The 20,258-nt window shown below is 40.8% G+C and overlaps 1 long non-coding RNA gene across 1 annotated transcript; it reads left to right on the forward strand.

Moving 5' to 3' along the window:
• Positions 1–428: 428 nt before the first annotated feature.
• LOC120293099 lies at positions 429–1,372 on the forward strand. The gene is made up of 3 exons (XR_005550768.1): positions 429–541; positions 1,016–1,135; positions 1,224–1,372. It is a non-coding gene; the product is annotated as an uncharacterized LOC120293099 (long non-coding RNA).
• The last annotated feature ends 18,886 nt before the right edge of the window (positions 1,373–20,258 follow it).

Consider the following 20,258-nt stretch of genomic DNA (forward strand, 5'->3'; position numbering starts at 1 on the left):
CAGTGCTGTACACGAAGATGAGAGAATCGACGAAGTAGATCAAAGCGCTCGGTGAAGAGGGCGCGGCACTCCCACGGCGGCAGGCGACCCCGATTTAGGGTTTCAACGAGGACGATGCTGTCGGACTCCACAAGCAGGTTAGAATATGTTAACTCTTGCTGAATCAGATCGTTAAGAGACAAAATTAATGCCTGGATCTCGGTCTCGAGAGCAGAGGAGGCAGAGACAGAGCGTGTGATTCCACCAAGCAGTCTACCCGAGTGGTTGCGGGCCATACCAGCAATCGATCCTCCGTGAGATGCCGTGGGGAAAGGAGCCGTCCGATTGATCTTCATCGTGCCCAAATGGGAGGTTGCCAAGACCGATTGGGGCTCAGCCAAGAGGAATGGCCCTTTAAATCCTTTTGATGGACTCGTTTCAGAGAGGCGGGGCAAAAGCGAGTCGATAACCTGATCCGGGGACTTCCGAACGCGGCGAAAGATGAAGTGATTCCGCGCCTTCCAGATTTCCCAAAGAAGGCTTGCAACCTGCTCAAAGTCTGGTAAGCCTCTGTTTTGATCGAGAAAATTTGCTAACCATAAGTCCATTCGGGTAGGGGTATAAGTAAAAATATTGAGGTGTACCTTTGAATGAGTCCAAATGCGTTGAGTCCAAGGGCAATGCAAGAAAAGGTGTTCGTAGTTTACGGGGAGGCAGAGGAACAAAGACCACATGTGATCGGGGTTTGAATGATCTTTGCGGTATAGATTATCTCTAGTTGGTAATGCATTCTGACATACTAACCATAAAAAATTACAAATCTTGGGTGAAGTTTGTGCTTTCCAAATCTTTTGCCAAACAAGTTTGGGTGGTTGGTAGGAAGATGAAGCCTGAGAGGTAACCTGCTTGTGTGTGGATCGATGAATTACGTTGTAGCCACTCTTGACAGAATAGATGCCATCCTGTGTGCCTGTCCATATGAGTTTATCTGCTGTTGAAAGTGGCCAAAGTTTTAACTGGAGGATCTGCTGTACAGTGGAGTCATCAAAGAAACGATTGAGCAGAGCGATATTCCATTCATTCGAAGAGGGGCTTATCAGACCAGCAACGGTGTGGGGTTCATCTCGGAGAGCAGGACCACCTAGAATTCCAGCAGGTAACCATCTATCCTCACGGACTTTTATTGATTGGCCATTCCCAACTAACCATTGAAGGTTTGGACTAATAGAATCTCTTCCTAACAGGATATTCAGCCAACCCCAGGAAGGTCTATGACCTCTGTCAGCATGCCAGAAGGTTTTGAAAGGAAAGTACAAACCTTTAAAGACACGGCTTCACAAAGATGAAGGATCTTGGAACAATCTCCATGCCTGTTTCCCCAGGAGAGCCTTGTTAAAGGTTAGAAAATCTCGGAATCCCATACCTCCAGTATCTTTTTTGGCTTTGAGTAGATCCCATTGTTTCCAATGAATGCCAGATTTATTATTGTTTGTTTTCCACCAAAACCTGGAAATTTTTTGTTCAATGGATTTGCATATTGAGACCGGGATCTTAAATATAGACATAGCGTATTGAGGTAGAGATTGAACAACCGATTTTAAAAGAACCTCCTTGCCTCCTTTAGAAATGAAAGACTCCTTTAGTCATTAGGTGGAAAGCAACCTCCCGTATATCAGGTCCACCTTATATGAGGTCCACTCCAATCTCGTATTCAAAGGATGTGAGAATCACCCTAACAGAACCATTGCTTGAGAAGCAGGGGATTTTGTTACAGATACAATTGTTGAATTTGTGACTCAAAGTTCGTTGCACAAGCAAGCGATCGAATAATAAAATAGACAGAGTAACGAAAATAGATTGGGTACTAGATTTACGTGGTTCAGTCATAATGATTTGTGTCCATAGAGAAAGCATCAATGGATTTCACTATCGATCAAGCAATAAAACGGAGATTACAATCACACTCAAGTCATTCAAACACTTTTAGTGTTTCCTACGCCCTACAATCACTCACGTAATGTTCCGTCTTATAATTCCTCATGAAATAATTTCCTAATCTCATGAAGGAATGAACACAAATCTTATCATAAGATTTTCATAGCTTGAGCACTGAATTCATGAATGTAATTCATGAGTTCCCTTTGCACCTCTTCACACACCAAGCACTCTCACACAAGCCACGCTTCAAAACCTCTTCATGTAGAAGCACTCTCACACTTTCAAAACCTCTTCAATATGCGGCCAAACAAAAACTCCAACAACTGAATATATATCTAAATATTCAAATTGATTGAATATTGCTCCAGTTCGAGTCAATGATGGATTCCAAACTTGACCGTGACTTCAACGTGCATTAGGCAGTGGATTTTAGAGTGTTTTTCTTCACCATGCTCAACGGAGATACTAATTTCTGAATATTTCAAGCAAAGTCTAAATTCTGACTATTCTAACGTGGACTCCAATCTGTTCTCGATTGCGATTTCAACACGGATGCAATTTCTGCATTATTTATTGCTCGATTTCAAACATTCAAAAATATCTAATTCGGAATATTCAAACCTCCACAAATAACAATTAATCTTGAGTTGGATTTCGTCTGACTTGAGACATATATTTTAACAAAGTTTTGCTAAAGTTGGAGTTTGGATCGAGCCCAGAGACTGAGATAGATTGGAGACGTGTTTGATGTTGCCCATGGTGCAAGGAGGAAGGAACCTGGTTGCCAAGGCTAAAGGATCGGGCATCCGGCCAGATGCACCCAGCAGCTTCTAGCTAATGGGCACTGAGCCAGCGCCTGGCTATTTAAGGCTGGGAGCCCAGATCATTGATGCGTGCGGTTGTCACACCTATTTCGCAAAACAAAGAATTTAAAGCTTTGTTCTGACTTATTGTTAAAAGTTACAAATTAGCACAACTAAAATGAATGTTAAGGTTTTCTTTTTGTGAGGATTTTTGGTGAGTTCCCTATGATCGTGAGATAGCACTTGTGAGTTTGCTTTGGGTGTAACCTTGTGTTAGGAAAAAGTGATTAAGAAATTCTAGCTCTGTAATTCTCCAGATTTATAGTGAATTTCATTGGGGCAAGTTTTTCCGTGGAGATAAACGCACATCCAATAACAATGAATAAGGAAAGTGAACAAGAATATTGCAATCTCAGAGCACCAAATTCAAAAGACTAGTTGATTGTTAGAGGTTTGTTGTATGAATTATGATGTATGCTTAAGTTACTTCACATTTAATGTCAAGGTGATTGATACGTGTTATAATGTCTCAAGTTTGAGCCCGTGAACACGAAATCCGACCCAAGATAAATTAAAGGAAAATTTGAAAGTTGAATATTTGTGAACATCCACCGTAAATATCTACAATTCCTGTTCGGTTTTGGAGTACAAAGTCATGTTGGACTTTTGACCGTGGAAAATTTACTTCAAAAGGAAAGTGGATATTTGTACTTCAAGTTGCTGATTTGTCGAGACCAACAAAAGCCGTGGATTTGTATATTACAGGAAATAAAGCTTCGTTGGAGTCTCCAAGTTGAGGACATCTGACTTTGTGTCGGAAAAGGAAATAAAATTAAGGTAATCCTAGTTGGAGTGTACTTTCAACTTTGACCGATCAACCCGGCACTTGTCCAGGCGGTGGACATATAAATATATATTTGGGGGTAGCTCCGTTGGTGACGAAGATTTGATTGTTGAAGTGCCCTTCTCGACAAGTGCTTGATTTGGGTTTCTCTTCGTGGTTTTCTTCGTGTGTTACGTCAATAATTCAAGTATTGAAGCCGATTAGATTCTTGTGTTAAAGAATTTGTGTATATTTCCTCATAAGATTAAAACATTTTTTCATGAGGAATTGTGAATCAAACACTGCATGAGTTATTGAGTGTAACTGGGGATTTATGAAATACTCGAGTGTGGTTATAATCTCTGTTGTATCATTTGATTTATAGTGAAATTCATTACTATTCTCTCCATGGACGTAAGTCACTACAATTGAACCATGTAAATTTGATATCCTATTTTTTTTTTAATTCTGTTAATTTATTGGTCGATCGCTCGTTTTCTGTAACAATATTGACAGAATGCGTAAAGGAAGCAAGAGGCGAAAAGAAGAAAGATGATTAGCAGAGAAGTTTTTCTATTACTTCAATTGTATGTAATCAATATACAATGTTCTGTAATTATAATATAGAATGTACATGAAGAAAGGAAATACAATATTTGACAAATATTCTACAAATCAAATCTATATTTTTGTCCAATATTTAATTGATCCAATTAGATCAATTTAGATCAAATCCGCTGGATCTTCAGGCATATCTTTCAACACTCCCCCTCAAGCTAGTGGCTTGTAGATATCCAAGACGCCTAGCTTGCTTAGTAGATATGCATGTTGTCTTGAACATAGAGGTTTGGTGAAAATGTCCACCGGTTGTTTAGCAGTTCCAATCCCTCTTGTTTCGATTATCCCTTCTTGGATTTTCTCTCGAGTGAAGTGACAATCCACTTCTATATGCTTGGTTCTTTCATGCATTATGGGATTGGCTGCAAGTTTCAGTGCCGACTCGTTGTCACAAAACAGTTTTGTAGGCCCTTTAACTTGTATTCTGAGATCTCCAAGTAAACCTCGTATCCACACAATCCCACATGTGGTTTTTGCCATGGCTCGATATTCTGCTTCAGCCAAAGATAAAGAAACCGTTGCTTGCTTCTTGGTTTTCCATGAAAGAAGTGATTCTCCTAGTTTAATGCAAAAACCAGAGATAGATCTTCGATTCATGAGGCAAGTCGCATAATCTGCATCACAATATGCTGTCATTTCCATGTTACACTTTCCGGACAAAAGTATTCTCACTCCTGGACACTTCTTCAAATACTTTACAACCTTTAGAGCAGCATTCATTTGAGATTCCTTTGGTTTGTGCATAAATTGGTTGAGATTTTGCACTGCATACGATATATCAGGCCCGGTCATAGTCAGGTATATAAGTTTTCCAATGAGCTTCTGATAACTCGTCGGATCTCTAAGAAGGGGATCATCCTGAGATATTTCCTCGACATGATCCGTTGCAATTAATCTGGTATTCTGCTCGATTGGAATAATTGTTGGTTTGCATCCTGATAAACTTGCTTTTGATATAATCTCTAATACAAACTTCCTTTGACTGAGAGAAATTCCTTGGTAAGATCTGGCAATCTCAATTCCAAGAAAATATTTTGGCGCTCCCAGATCTTTTATATGGAATGTAGTATGCAAATATTTCTTAAGATTCTCTATTGCAGCTTCATCATTTCCCATAATGAGAATGTCATTTACATATTTCATTAAGTAAATAGATGATGTACCTTTAGTCCATGTGAACAAGGCATAATCATATTTGGATTGTTTGAAGTCTGCAGTGGTGAGAGCCTTAGCAAATTTTGCATACCATTTCCTGGAAGCTTGCTTCAGTCCATAAAGGGATTTGCGGAGACGACATACCTTATTCTCCCCCTGTCTCCGTAAGCCATGAGGAATATCCATATAAATTTCTTCATCCAAGTCGCCATGGAGAAAAGCATTGTGGACGTCCATTTGATGTAAGGACCAATCATGGATTGCTGCAACTGATAAGAAAGAGCGAATGGTGACATCTTTAGCAATTGGAGAGAAGGTTTCATGATAATCGAAACCTTCTCACTGAGTATATCCCTTGGCCACCAACCGAGCCTTGTAACGCTCAATGGATCCATTAGCTCTATATTTGATCTTATAAACCCATTTGCATCCTATAGACTTTTTGTTGGAAGGAAGATGGACTAGTTCCCAAGTTTAATTATCAGTCAATGCCTGTAATTCTGCTCAGATTGTCCACATTAGGCTGAGTTGTAGGCATACCTTCCATTTCTTCCTCATGTTGCAGCTGATGAGGTGAATGGGATGCTGAGCGTGGGAGAATTGCTGAGCTAGAGATCCTGTGAGAAAATATTCAGGGGATACATCTTCCTGATGGAAGGACCTATGGGAATTATCTGAAACATGCAAATTTTCCTTAGTTTCTTGGAATGGGAAGATATTTTGTGGCATCCCAAAATGTTATGGCAATTTCTAGAGGCATTACAACCTATAGAAAAGTAAATGGTTGTCTCGTTGAAGTATGTTGTGGCCACTAGACCGAAGAATTGTAATAGATTAAGGTTGAACACTTTAATGGAAATATATCTTATGTTCTTGAGTTATCAAAGTTGGTGCTATAGGATAATTTGATAATGAGAATTTTGTTTTTGGCTATGCACCTTATGGATTTGATTTTATGGATTAATATTGCAAGTTTTTGGCCATATTATTTTGTAATTGTGTATTTATTTAAGTGGAAAATAATAGTGGATTATTAAAGGAGGGAGTGGACTAATTTTTTTGGACCAAACCAGCCCACAATCCCCCACCCTTCGACTGGCTAAGGCCCGGCCCATGAAGCCCATAGGGCTGTCGACGGAAGGAGGGGTGGTCCATGAGAGGCCCATCCTCTTGCATGGCAATTACCAAGTGGCAAGGGGGATTATCCAAGTGTCCCATTGCATGTTTTGTGATGATTACATGCTAATCATGAGGGGGAAGAAAAGAAGAAGGGGCAGATTGAGCAGGGGGCGCGTCGCATGAGAGAAAGGGGGAAGGAGAGAAAGAGATTGAACCGAGAGAGAGAGTGACCATCTGAGAGAGAGAGAGAGAGAGAGAGAGAGAGAGAGAGCGAGCGAGCGAGAGAAGAAGGGGAAGAGGGAGGCCGTTCACTGCCGTTCGTTGCCGCCGTCGAGCCGCCAAGTCCCGCCTTACCCCGCCGTCTTTGCTTGCTGTGTTGTGCTCGGATTTGTGGCAAGTAGAGTCCATAAACCTACCCTTTTACTTGCTGTAATATGTGTTGTGAGGGATGATAAACTTTGGTTGTGGTAGAAGTAAAGAAATTCAAAGCTTTGGGGAAAAATATGGTAGCCTTGCATTCTGTTTTCTAGAAAGGCAGTCCGACCTTTGATGAATTCATGAGCTGCATGCGACTTTTTAGTTGGAATATCACTTCGACTTCTTGATAAAAGTTGTAGAGAACTTCTTGGAGAGTAACATATCAAAATTTCAGAAGAAATGAACAAGTATAGACCGGTGAAACTATTTTTCTTTGAAGAAGTTAGATCCGGAAATCGTAATGCTGACCTAGTGTGATTCTGTGAATTTTATAAAATTCTCTGGTTGAAATTTGATCTCGTGTACTAAATGAAAGTTGAATACGACATATTAAGGAGTAACATACTAAAATTTTAGAGTAAATGGATGAGTTTATGTTGGTGAAACAATCTTTATCCAAAACGGTTAGAACTGGAATTCGGTGTTGATGGTTATGGACGGTTATGGTTATTATAGTTTTTAATAGATCACAAATATGGTTTCGAGTTATTCATGAAATGTTTAATACTGGATTTTTTATATAACATATAAAAATTTCAGAATTTTTGGAGTTGATTTAGGATTTTTACTGAATTTGTGAATGAAACTGTGTATGGCAATATTCCGAAATTATAAAGACTGTGGTGTGTAGACTGTACTGAATTGTATGATGCTCTTTTGATATGGTGTTCTTCACAGAATATTTTCCTCTAGATCTTTTATATGACATGTCGAATTTTTAGAATTTATTAAGGCTGTTTACAATTTTTTCAAGAATTATGACCAAATGAGCGCAATATGTTTTTACCCGAAATTTTGCTGTACTTTCAAAAATAAATGAAATTGCTCCATGTGATATAATGTCTTGGGTGGTTGATTATGCTGCATATGTGGTGACATATGGCATGTTATATGACATCAAGAGTTGATTGAGACCTTTGATATTGTTGCATCAAATGTCATGTTGAAATTGAGATACATGTGTGAATACAAATTATGATAATGATGATACCGTTGGAGGTGTGAGCCGACGATGCCTCGGGAGTGTTGGGATGCCCGGAGTGTGTGTGCCGGAAACCCTGGAGGTGTGTGCCGGGGTGATTCCTCGTGATGCTAGTTGGGGTACGAGATGCCCGGAGTGTGTGTGCCGGATGCCCGGAGGTGTGTGCCGGAGGCTCCTCGCGATGCCAGGTTGGATGCGAGTGATAAATTGTGAGATGAAAACATTGGTCCCTGGGAAGAAAAATTATGTGATCTAATTGAAAGATAAAGATCGAGAATTGAATCATGTGCATGGATGTGTACATATGGCATGGGATGAACCTCATGGAAATGCAAGCATGAAGTGCATGGTGGTATATGCACGTTGTATGGTGATATATGCATGACTGCTTGATGATAAGTGCATGGTGGTGTATGCACGTTGCATGGTGATATATGCATGGCTGCTTGATGATATAAGTATAAGTGCATGGTGATATATGTACATTGTACAGTGATATATGCATGGCTGCAAAGTGAGATATGCTTGAATGCATGAATGATATGCGTTTTATGCATGATACCTTGATTGTTCTATTTGATGTATTGTGTAATTTGGTGGATCTCTACTGTTGAGTGGTTGTACTCACCCCTTTGGGGATTAACATTTCAGATTAGAAAGATACCTCTTTCACCAGTTGTGCATGGTACCTTCTATGGCATACCTACTAACGTTGAGGTGGAGTGCACAGAGCATTCCTGTATTAGTGTACCTAGTCTGGTGTATGTCCGAGTCCGTGTCTTGGTGATGTACGACGTGGGTTCTGCTGATGGCCCTGTTATCTAAGAGTTTTTGTCCGTTCACGTTCGACACAATGGGGTGATGCTAGGGATGCTACCGCCGCCGCCGCCGCCCGATGCACTGGGTTAGGTATGATGGCATGTATGACTAGTGGAAGCTGACACTTTTTGGGGATAGCCGACGCTTGTTGATGGAGGGGTGTACATGTTTGATGTAGGGTCAAGTTCTCTTTTGAGTTATAGCCATGTATAGTAAAAAATCTTGGCCTTTTGCTGTACCAACCCGAAATGTCCATCGTGAAAATATAAATAAAAGTTACTCGGCTTTGTCCTTTCATTTGGAGCGTAGGTGGTGTGCATTGCATTATTGTTATCGGAGTAAGGGATGATGAGACTCGTTTATGCTTCTACTGATGAGCTGCGCTGGGACATTTACAAAAAAAAAAAAATGAGAAAAAGGGGAGAAGAATTTTATTGATCAACCCCTATGAACTATGGTTTCACTTTAATTAAAAAGTTATTAGACTGATATGTAGTAGGATAAGTGACAAGTACTTATGGTGACCCTAACGGATCGGGGGCCGTCGAGGGGTGCCACATTGTTTTGGTATCAGAGCGAATGGTTATAGGTGCAGTGATAAGGAGCCTCATTTGGAAATTGAGGAATATAATGGCAATGCACACCATAGGGTATTAAATGGAAGAATTGGTTAACTTTGAATAACGGGTGATGGGTATTCACTCGTAGATCCCTAGTAGTTTATTATCAGTTGTCTTTAGGTGCAAGTAACATGTTTATGTTACTTATATAGTAGTAGTTTCTTTTAAATGGAGACAGTGAGTCTCAGATTATTCCTGAGGTAAATGCTTGAAAATTGTAGGAAAGTCATGGTGCGAGCTGGAAGTGCTCATCCATCGAGGGCTGAAGCCTCTGCTAGAAGGGCTGAACCCCGAATGGAAGATATCCTACAAGCATTGGCCAATATTGGAAATCTGATGGAAAGGCAAGCGCAGCAACAACCCGGAGTGGAACGTCGCCCTCAAGGACTGGTGGAACAATTTCTGAAGTTGAAGCCACCTAAGTTCAGTGGAATGGGAAGTCTTGAGGAGGTGGAACATTGGATTGATGGGATAGAACATATTTTCCGGTTGTTGAACTGTAGTGATGCTAAGAAAATAGTTTTGGCAGAGTACCAGCTGGAGGGAAATGCAAAGTTTTGGTGGAGAGCTTCAAGGGATACGATCTTTCCACCAGGTATTGATGTGAATTGGGATGAGTTTGTGAGAGCTTTCACTAGGAAGCATTTCTCTGACTGTGCTAAGGATATGAAGATTACTGAATTTGTTCAGTTGGAACAAAGGGAGCTGACAGTGGATCAGTATGAGGCAAAATTTTCTGAATTGTCTAGGTATGCTCCCAAATTGATTGAGGATCGTGAGGAAAAAGTTAAGAGATTTCTGAAAGGGTTGAGGACTGATATTAGGAAACAATTGGTGCCTTTGAATATAAGGGATTATCATGAGATTTATGAAAAGGCACAATTAGTGGAGCAAGAGCTGGTGAGAGAACGATCAGAGTTTAAAAGATAGTTGAGCTTTAGTGATATCAGAAGGGGTAAGAGACCCTATCTTGGTCAAGGTCAGATTTGGGATGCGAAGAAAAAGAGCAATTTTGGAAATTTTGGAAGAGCTAGGGATGGCCTGAATATAGGGAAAGCACCCTATCAGCCTGATGTTTGTCAAAGGTGTGATGGGCGGCATGGCCCAGAACCTTGCAATGGACGGCTAAGATGTTATGGTTGTGGACAAGTAGGTCACCTTAAGAAAGACTACCCACAAGAGGTATTGCAAATGAGTGTTGGCTCGGTGCGACAGGCACAACAGAGTGCTGTTAGACTAAACTTACCAAGGAATCCTCAGAGGCCATCAGCATAAGGAAGGGTGTATGCGGTCACCCAAGAGGAAGCGGAAGCTTCCAGAAATGTTATATCAGGTACGATTTTCATAAATGGCAAGAAGGCATATGCATTGTTTGACATGGGTGCTACGCATTCATTTATATCTGAAAGATATAGGCAATTGAGTGAAATAGAAGCTACGCCTCTTGAGACGCCTCTTTGTGTTTCCACGCCTTTAAAGCATATGGTATTATCTACGATGATGTGTGCAAAATGTAAGATAATAATAGGAGGAAGGGATATGGAAATAAACTTAGTCGTAATGGCTATGTATGATTTTGATATTATCATAGGAATGGATTGGCTTCGTGAGTATCGGGCCAAAATGAATTGTTATAGGAAAGTGATCCAATTTGTTTTACCCGACCAGTCTAGTTGTAAATTTTTCAGAGGTCAAACCCACCTATCTATAGCACTTATTTCAGCAATAGAGGCCCGTGCATTACTTAATGGAGGATGTCAAGGGTACGGCAATGGCTTTTACTAGGGAAGAACCTAAGCTCGATGAAATTCAAGTAGTCAGTGAATTTCCAGATGTATTTCCTGAGGAGTTGCCTGGTTTACCATCGGAACGAGAAATTGAGTTTGAAATAGAACTAATGCCTGGAACAGGACCAATATCGAAAGCCTCGTATAGGATGGCCTTAGTGGAACTGAAGGAATTGAAGATGCAACTACAAGCGTTGCTTAACAAAGGATTCGTTAGGCCAAGTGCTTCTTCTTGGGGTGCACCAGTCTTGTTTGTGAAAAAGAATGATGGGTCGATGAGTTTATGTATTAATTATAGACAGCTGAATCAAGTGACTATAAAGAATAAGTATCCTTTGCCTATAATTGATGATTTATTTGATCAATTGCAAGGAAGTTCAGTCTTTTTTAAAATTGACTTAAGGTTAGGATACCATTAGTTAAGGATAAAGAAAGAAGACATTCCTAAGACTACATTTAGGACTCGTTATGGCATTATGAGTTCTTAGTTATGCTTTTTGGATTGATGAATGCATTGGCCGCATTCATGGATTTGATGAATTGGATATTTAAGCCTTATTTGGATCAATTTGTGATTGTCTTCATTAATGATATCCTGGTATATTCTAGAGGACCTGAAGAGCACGAGCAACACTTGAGCATAGTTTTGCAAACTATGAGAGATCATGAGTTGTATGCCAAATTCAGCAAGTGTGAATTTTGGCTGAACCGGATAATATTTTTGGGACATGTGGTGTCGGGAAATGGAATTGCAATGGACCCAGCGAAAGTTGAGATGGTAATAAATTGGCCGAGATTGACAACACCCACTAAAATACGGAGTTTCTTAGGACCGGCTGGTTATTATAGAAGATTTATTGAAGGGTTTTCACGACTAGCAGGCCCCTTAACAAAATTAACACGAAAGAATACAAAGTTTAAATGGAGTGGAGAATGTGAAAGGAGCTTTCAGAAACTTAAAAGAAAATTGACCACGGCTTCAATCCTGACTATACCATTTGGGTCTGATGGTTTTACAATATATAGTGATGCATCTCACAAAGGACTGGGATGTGTTTTGATGCAATATGGCAAGGTCATAGCCTATGCATCTAGACAATTGAAACCTCGTGAACTGAATTACCCAACGCATGATTTAGAACTAGCAACTATAGTGTTTGCTTTGAAGATATGGAGGCACTATTTGTATGGAGAAAAGTTTGAGATCTATACAGATCATAAGAGCCTAAAATATCTATTTTCACAAAAGGAATTGAACATGAGACAAAGGAGGTGGATGGAAGTGTTGAGGGATTATGATTGTGAAATACGGTACCATCCAGGGAAGGTGAATAAGGTAGCGGATGCCCTTAGTCATAAGTTAGCTATGGAGATGGCCAGTTTAAGAATGGCAGAATGGAACCTATTAAAGTCTGTAGCAGACTTAGAGTTTGAATTGAAAGTGGATCGCCTTACTGGTATGCTTACTGCATTAAGGATTGAGCCTGAAATTATACAAAAAGTTAAGATCATGCAAGAGTCCGACCTGTAAATTATGAAAGTGAAAAATGCAGTATCTTTAGGAAAAAGACTAAAATTTCAAGTTGCTGAAGATGGAGTGGTAAGATGCCAATGACGACTTTGTGTTCCCGACAATGAGGAAGTGAAGAGGGAAATTTTGTCAGAGGCACATAGGAGTAATTATAGTATTCATTTAGGTAGTACAAAGATGTATAGGAATTTGCGCCAGCAATTTTGGTGGAATGGCATGAAAGTAGATATGGCTAAACACGTTTCTCAATGTTTAACGTGCCAACAAGTGAAGGCGGAACATCGCAAACTTGCAGGACTATTGAGACCGTTAGACATACCAGAATGGAAATGGGAGCATGTAACGATGGACTTTGTGCAAGGACTGCCAATGACATCAAATGGTCACGATTCGATTTGGGTGATAGTGGATAGCTTGATTAAATCTGCCCATTTCCTAGCTGTTCGCATAAACTATTCAATGAATAAACTTGCTGAGATGTATGTAAGCCAGGCAATACACTTACATGGTATTCTTGTAACGATCACCTCTGATCGAGACTCTAGGTTTACTTCAAATTTTTGGCGAAGTCTCCAAAATGCCTTAGGGACAAAGCTTCAATTTAGTATTACTTTTCATCCTCAAACGGATGGACAAACCGAAAGAGTGATCCAGACTCTAGAAGATATGCTAAGAGCCTGTGTTATTGACTTTAGAGGAAATTGGAATGAAAATTTGCACCTAATAGAGTTCTCCTATAACAATAGTTTTCTAGAAAAGTATAGGCCTGGCTCCGTATGAAGCATTATATGGAAGAAGGTGCAGAACCCCTGTCTGTTGGAATGAAGTAGGTGAAGGAAAACTAACAGGACCTGAGCTAGTGCAAGTTACTACAGAAGCGGTCGAGATAATCAGGAAAAGACTTAAGACAGCCTAGAACTGACAAAGAGACTATACGGATAGGCGTAGAAGGCCTTTGGAGTTTAGTGTGGGAGATAATGTATTTCTTAAAGTATCTCCAATGAAAGGAATATCACGATTTGGAATGAAGGGTAAGTTAAGCCATAGATTTGTTAGACCTTTTGAGATACTTGAAAGAATAAGAGATGTAGCTTATCGTTTGGCATTACCTCCTAAATTGGGAAATTTACACAATGTGTTTCATGTGTTGATGTTGAGAAAGTACCAGCCGGATCCTAGTCACATACTCGATCATGAAGCCATCAAAGTGGATGAGAAAGTGAGGTACAACGAAGAGCCTGTGCAAATACTAGATTGAAAGGAGCAAATTCTTAGGACCAAGAAAATCTTGTTGGTAAAGATATTATGGCGACATCACGGTGTGGAGGAAGCCACATGGGAGAGTGAAAATGAGATGGGGGAAAGGTACCCTCACTTGTTTCAAGAGACATAAGTGATGTCTAATTTCGAGGACGAAATTCTCTAAGGAGGGGAGACTTGTGGCATCCTAAAATTTCATGGCAATTTCTAGAGGCATTATGACCTATGGAAAAGTGAATGGTTGTGTCGTTGAAGTATGTTGTGGCCACTAGACCGAAGAATTGTAATAGATTAAGGCCGAACACTTTAATGGAAAGATATCTTATGTTCTTGGGTTATCAAAGTTGGTGCTATAGGATAGTTTCATAATGAGAATTTTGTTCTTGGCTATGCATCTTATGAATTTGATTTTATGGATTAATATTGCAAGTTTTTGGCCATATTATTTTGTAATTATGTATTTATTTAAGTAGAAAATAATAGTGGATTATTAAAGGAGGGAGTGGACTGATTTTTTTGGACCAAACCAGCCCACAATCCCCCACCCTTCGACTGGCTAAAGCCTGGCCCATGAAGCCCATAGGGCTGTCAACGAAAGGAGGGGTGGCCCATGAGAGGCCCATCCTCTTGCATGGCAATTACCAAGTGGCAAGGGGGATTATCCAAGTGTCCCCTTGCATGTTTTGTGATGATTATAAGCTAATCATGAGGGGGAAGAAAAGAAGAGGGGGCGGATTGAGCAGGGGGCGTCCCACGAGAGAAAGGGGGAAGGAGAGAAAGAGTGACCGTCCGAGAGAGAGAGAGAGAGAGAGAGAGAGAGAGAGAGAGAGAGAGAGAGAGAGAGAGAGAGAGAGAGGGAGAGCGGCGAGCGAGAGAAGAAGGGGAAGAGGGAGGCCATTCATTGCCGCCGTCGAGCCGCCGAGTACCGCCTTACCCCGCCGTCTTTGCTTGCTATGTTGTGCTCGGATTTGAGGCAAGTAGAGTCCATAAACCTACCATTTGCTTGCTGCAATATGTGTTGTGAGGGATGATAAATTTTGGTTGTGGTAGAAGTGAAGAAATTCGAAGTTTTGGGGAAAAATATGGTAGCCTTGCATTCTGTTTTCTAGAAAGGCAGTACGACCTTTGATGAATTCGTGAGCTGTATGAAACTTTTTAGTTGGAATCTGACTTCAACTTCTTGATGAAAGTTGTAGATAGATTCTTGGAGAGTAACATATCAAAATATCAGAAGAAATGAACAAGTATAGACCGGTGAAACTATTTTTCTTTGAAGAAGTTAGATCTGGAAATCGTAATGCTGACCTAGTGTGATTATGTGAATTTTATAAAATTCTCCGGTTGAAATTTGATCTTGTGTTCTGAATGAAAGTTGAAGATAACATGTTAAGGAGTAACATAATAAATTTTTAGAGTAAATGGATGAGCTTAGGTTGGTGAAACAATCTTTATCCAAAACGGTTAGAACTGGAATTTGGTGTCGATGGTTATGGACGGTTATGGTTATTATAGTTTTTAATCCATCACAAATATGGTTTCAAGTTCTTCATGAAATATTTACTTCTAGATTTTTATATAACATATAAAAATTTCAGAATTTTTAGAGTTGATTTAGGATTTTTACTGAATTCGTGAATGAAACTGTGTATGGCAATATTCCGAAATTATTAAGACTGTGATGTGTGGACTGTACCGAATTGTATGATGTTCTTTTTATATGGTGTTCTTCATGGAATATTTTCCTCTAGATCTTGTATATAACATGTCGAATTTTTAGAATTTATTAAGGCTGTTTACAATTTTTCAAGAATTATGACTAAAGGAGTGCAATCTGCTTTTACCCGAAATTTTGCTGTACTTTCAAAAATAAATGAAATTACTCCATGTGATATAATGTCTTTTGTGGTTGATTATGCTGCATATGTGGTGACATATGGCATGTTATATGACATGAAGAGCTAGTTGAGATCTTTGATATTGTTGCATCGAATGTCATGTTGAAATTGAGATACATGTGTGAATATAAATTATGATAATGATGATATCGTCGGAGGTGTGAGCCGACGATGCCCCGAGAGTGTTGGGATGCCCGGAGTGTGTGTGTCGGAAGCCCTGGAGGTGTGTGTCGGGGGGATTTCTCGTGATTCTAGTTGGGGTACGAGATGCCCGAAGTGTGTGTGTCGGATGCCCGGAGGTGTGTACCAGAGGCTCCTCGCGATGCTAGGTTGGATGCGAGCGATAAATTGTAGGATGAAAACATTGGTCCCTGGGAAGAAAAATGATGTGTTCTAATTAAAAGATAAAGATCGAGAATTTAATCATGCGCATGGATGTGTGCATATGGCATGTGATGAACCTCATGGGAATGCAAGCATGAAGTGCATGGTGGTATATGCACATTGCATGGTGATATATGCATGGCTGCTTGATGATAAGTGCATGGTTATATATGTACGTTGTACGGTGATATATGCATGGTTGCAAGGTGAGGTATGCTTGAATGCATGAATGATATGCGTTTTATTCATGATATCTTGATTGTTCTATTTGATGTATTGTGTAGTTTGGTGGATCTTTACTGTTGAGTGGTTGTACTCACCCCTTTGGGGATTGACATTTCAGATTAGAAATATACCTCTTTCACCAGTTGTGCATGGTACCTTCTATGGCATACCTACTGACGTTGAGGTGGAGTGCACAGAGCATTCCTGTATTAGTGTACCTGGTCTGGTGTATGTCCGAGTTCGTGTCTTGGTGATGTACAACGTGGGTTCTGCTGATGGCCCTGTTATCCAAAAGTTTTTGTCTGTTCACGTTCGACGTAATGGGGTGATGCTAGGGATGCTACCGCCGCCGCCGCCCGATGCACCGGGTTGGGTGTGATGGCACGTATGATTGGTGGGAGCTGACACTTTTTGGGGATAGCCAATGCTTGTTGATGGAGGGGTGTACATGTTTGATGTAGGGTCGAGTTCTCTTTTGAGTTATAGCTAAGTATAGTAAAAAATCTTGGCCTTTTGCTGTACCGACCCGAAATGTCCATCGTGAAAATATAAATAAAAGCAACTCTGCATTGTCTTTTCATTTGGAGCGTAGGTGGTGTGCATTGCATTATTGTTATTGGAGTAAGGGATGGTGAGACTCGTTTATGCTTCTACTGATGAGCTGTGCTGGGACCTTTACAAAAAAAAAAAAAACGATAAAAGGGAGAAGAATTTTATTGATCAATCCCTATTAACTATGGTTTCACTTTAATTAAAAATTTATTAGACTGATATGTAGTAGGATAAGTGACAAGTACTTGTGGTGACCCGAATAGATCGGGGCCGTCAAGGGGTGCCACTTATTTTCATGAAAAATGATGTCTCTACTCGCGAAAAAATCCCCTGTAGATGGATCAAGAACATGATATCCTTTCTGTAGGTTGGGGTAACCCATAAATATGCATCGTTTGGCACGGGGACTGATTTTGTTCCGAGGTCCCAAAGTTGCAGTGTAGCATAAACAACCGAAAACTCTTAAATGACCAATTGCTGGTTTTTTGCCATATAGTAATTCAAAAGGTGATTTACTAGCTAGTATTCGAGTTGGCATCCGTTTGATAAGATATGCTGTAGTGAGAATACAATCTCCCCAATAAATATCTGGAATGGATCCCTGAAACTTCAGTGCTCTGGCAACCTCCAATAGATGACAATGCTTACGTTCTACTACTCCATTTTGTTGCGGAGTGTAAACGCATGAGCTTTCATGTAGAATCCCATGAGATAGTAAAAGTGAGCTGCATTCATGGTTAAATTTTTTTTCCCATTATCAGTGCGAATCCGCCTGATTGTCTTCCCAAACTGATTCTTGGTCAGAATGATAAAGGATTTCACATTAGAAGACACTTGAGCTTCGGACTGCATTAGAAATATCCAGGTGGCATGGGAGTGATCATCCACTATAGTAAGAAAATAGCGTGAACCATCACGATGTGCCGTGTGATAAGGTCCCCAGACATCGATGTGGAGTAGTGAAAAAAATGTAGTGGAATGACTCTTACTGGTGGGAAAAGATGTGCGAGATTGTTTTGCCATAGGACATATATGGCATTTAGAGCAAGGAAAAAAAGCACTATGACCCATTCTTGAATGTAAAAGAAAGTTCTTATCATCGGTAGTAGCATTACACAATGATATTTTATTCAAGACAATTGATGAAAAATCAAAGTGATTTGGAAGGTCATTCCAAAAAAATAATCCTTCCGAGAGATTACCCAATCCCATCGGCTTGCCAGTCGAAAGGGCTTGGAAAAAACAAGCATTAGAATCAAATAATACTCGATAGGAATTTTCCTCGTAGACTTTGGACACGGAGATAATATTAAATTGAAAATGAGGGACATATAGGACATTTCGAAGGGTAATTTGAGGACTCAGACGAATAGTGCCTGTCAAGGTGATATTGGTGATATTGCCATTCGGCAATTGCACAGAAATAGGGATATCCAATTCCTTATGCATATCAGAGAAATAACTTTTATCACAAATAATGTGATCACTTGCTCCCGAGTCCACTATCCAAGCTTTTCTTGAAATAGAATTTATCAGGCAATGAGATATACCTGAAAAACTTCCTCCTTTATTTGCAATGTCTGCCTTTTGTAGAGCCTACATCAGTTGCTCATATTATCCATAGGTAATTGGCCGATCATTAGTGAGCCCAGTAACTTGGCAAGCTGCAAAATATTCTTTCATTTTTTTCTTTTTCTCCTGGCTTTCCATGCAATTTCCAACAATTATCTATAGTATGATGTGGGCGTTTGCAGTATTCGCAATATAATTTGCCTCTCCCTTTCGAATTTTGGCCAAAATTCCTTGAAAACACGGAAATGATCTAGTCGTCCGATCCCTTTTTCGCGGAATTATATGCACCGTTTGATTCCACGGAAAGATCAGCTTCCTAGATATCGTCGGATCGCCGTGGAAAATCTGGGCTGTTCGTGCCCCCCTTTTAAGCGTCCTCTCGCCACTCCCTTGCAACCCTAGAATCTCTCGATTTTCTCTCGCTAGGGTTTTGAACCCCGATTCTTGTCGCTCGTCGCAAAGCGCAAGAGTGACGTTGTCGCTTCTGTCTTGTGCTCCGGCGCCGTGAGTCGCTGGTTTTCTTCCCTGAACAACGAGTTGGAAAATCCTTCCGAGAGGAGGGACGAGATCCATCGCCAAAATCTGCGATTGGAACGTCAGGTAATTCTTGTTCAAAATCAAAAGGAAAAAGTGGTTTTCTCTCTCTCTTTTATAGATCTATACTGTTCGAGGGTCTCCGCCGGTCCCTTGAGTTTTTCTTCCGCGGCCTCGAGCTCGTTCCAAAGCGACGATAGCTTGTTGTAACAAGCCGCGACCGTCAGATTTCCTTGCTTGAATTCGCCGAGTTCCTGCATGAGGGAAAAATATTTTTGCTCGATCTAATTTTCCGTACATTTCTTTGATATTGTCCCACATTTTCTTCAAGTCTTGTTGGTGGGAGGCCGGCCACGACGTTTGGAGAGATGCAATTGCCTATCCATGTTCGGATGAGGTGGTTGCATTGGGCAACGTTTCTGTTCAAAAATTGTTCAGGAACAAGAAATAGAAAAAGTGTTTCTATTCCGAGGAACAATTTTTGAACAGAAAGATGCGTTTGGTAAATTTGTTCCGGAAATAAAAATGAATAGAAACACGTTTGATAAATTTATATTCTTTTTTGTTTCTTTTAAATTTTTAATATTTTTATTTTATTTTTCCTTTTTTTCCTTTCTTTTTTATTTTTCTTCTTTCGGCCGGTCACCGGCCCCAGAATCGGCCAAGGGGCTAGTAGCCTCGACCCGGCCACAGCAAGGCTCGCCGGCCGCCGGCGAGGCCTCGCCGTGGTTGGGCGAGGCTCGGCCTCGCCGGACACAGGCGAGCCCGAGCTCGCCCAGCCACCGGAGAGCCTCGCCATGGCTGGGCGAGCTCGGGCTTGCCCAGATCCGGTGAGGTCGAGCCTCGCCACGGTTGGGCGAGCTCGGGCTCGCCTAGATTTGGCGAGGCTCGCGGGGGCCGGCGACGCTGGCCTCCCGGATCCGGGCGAGGCTCGGCTGGCCGGCGCGGGCGAGGCTCGGCCTTGCCGGGGGCGGCGATGCTCCGGCGAGGTCGCCGGCCCTCGACGGCCAGTCGCCGGCCATGGCCGAGGCCGGCGGCTGGCCAAAGAAAAAAGAAGAAAAGAAGAAGAAAGAGAAGAGAGAGAAGAAATAATTTTTTTGTTTCTTCAAAAGTGTTTCGGAACAAGAAATAACTTTTTTTTTTTTTGTTTCTTGTTTCTGTTCCAGATGTGTTTCTCGGAACAAA

Source organism: Eucalyptus grandis, chromosome 5 (genome assembly GCF_016545825.1).
Source record: "Eucalyptus grandis isolate ANBG69807.140 chromosome 5, ASM1654582v1, whole genome shotgun sequence".
Taxonomy (NCBI): domain Eukaryota; kingdom Viridiplantae; phylum Streptophyta; class Magnoliopsida; order Myrtales; family Myrtaceae; genus Eucalyptus; species Eucalyptus grandis.